Genomic DNA, 1,502 nt, shown 5'->3' on the forward strand with positions numbered 1-1,502 from the left:
CTCTTCCAGATGTTACATGTAATGAATTGTCTCTTTAAAATGTCCTCCAGTGGGCTTATGGTAACTATCAATTGGAAGAGCAGATTCCCAATGAAGTTCTTAAAACCTGCTGTGTAAACAGTCTCAGAAACTAAAGAAGAACAGTTCATGAATATAGGGACTGGTTCTTCCACTTCCCCAGCCCAAGGGAACTAAAGCCTCACATAACACAGGCTGCATTCGCTGTTTGCCACTACCACAGAAGTTGTCTTTGTAAATCTTCTGCACGCAGCACACCAAAGGGTAAGGGAGCTAACCGCTGTTCAGAACCCTGTTGTTTTTCTCCCTGGATGTTTCAACTCCTTCGTCCCACAGAAAAAGCAGGTGAAAGTGCTTGTTTTCTTCTGGCCTGGGCTGCAATGTTTTCTTTCAGTTACAGAGAAGTCTAGAGGGCATGTGTCTGGGTCAGAGACAGATGTCAGCTGTGTTTTCAATGTGCAGGTAGGTGGTCTCAGACTCCTTGGCAAAGTAGCCTTATAATGAAATGACTGCAGGGACAGAGTGCCTTTGTCAATCTGCCATCAAAAGCTGTGCTGCTTTCTTTACCGATAGACTTATCTTAAAGGTCACAGACCGCCAGAAAACCCCAAACTCTGTACAGACAGTTGTCCTAAATGAATCTCCCTTTGAAACATAAAATAAAGTTCTTCAAGGCGGGCATAGACCACATCAGTTATGCACGGACCACATTTGAATCCCATAAATACTTTGTGAGCAACACAAGAGCCACATCAGTGACCCAAGGCCATGGTGGACAGTTGCTAAGAGACTCACGATCCAACCACAGAAAATACATATAAAACCCTAGAAGCAACTGATAAGTAAGTTCTGCCAATGAAATCGTGCCAACCTTGTGATCAATTAAATCAAGTAAACCATATTTTTTGCATAAATAGTTTATATTACCTCTGTCCTTTATGTCTATTATTTTTATCTCTATCACATTCTCCCTACCTAATTAGATAAGCACATTCCCAATTTTGCAGTCTTGTCATTGTCCTGTTAAGGCTTCCATGAAGGTACTTGGGAGTCATAGATATTTCAAAAGGCAATAATAATTGATTAGTGTTTGTGGTTTGTGAGTGTGTATGTGTATGTGTGTGTGCGTGCAGACACATCTATTGTTCATACTGATTACTTCAGCTCCATCTTCTTGTACTTCTTTCATAGATATCAAAAAGAAGCAGGAAGTAAAACAGATACTGAATAATCAGTTCTTTAGGAACTGTGTGATCATTAAAATTTATGAACGAACTGATTGAGAATCTGAGATTCACATAGGAGAGATTTCCATTTTCAAAGCCTAAGAAGGGAGATGCTAAAAAACATCATAGAAGAGTGTTAAGCCCTTATGTAGAAATGTGTTCACTACATATATTTCTCACAGAGGCATCTGTATTCTGATTGATGGAAGTTACTTGGTGAAGAAATGCTAAGAGCACAGATGATGTTGTTTCCAGCTT

This window comes from Mastomys coucha, unplaced genomic scaffold, assembly GCF_008632895.1.
Source record: "Mastomys coucha isolate ucsf_1 unplaced genomic scaffold, UCSF_Mcou_1 pScaffold2, whole genome shotgun sequence".
Lineage (NCBI taxonomy): Eukaryota > Metazoa > Chordata > Mammalia > Rodentia > Muridae > Mastomys > Mastomys coucha.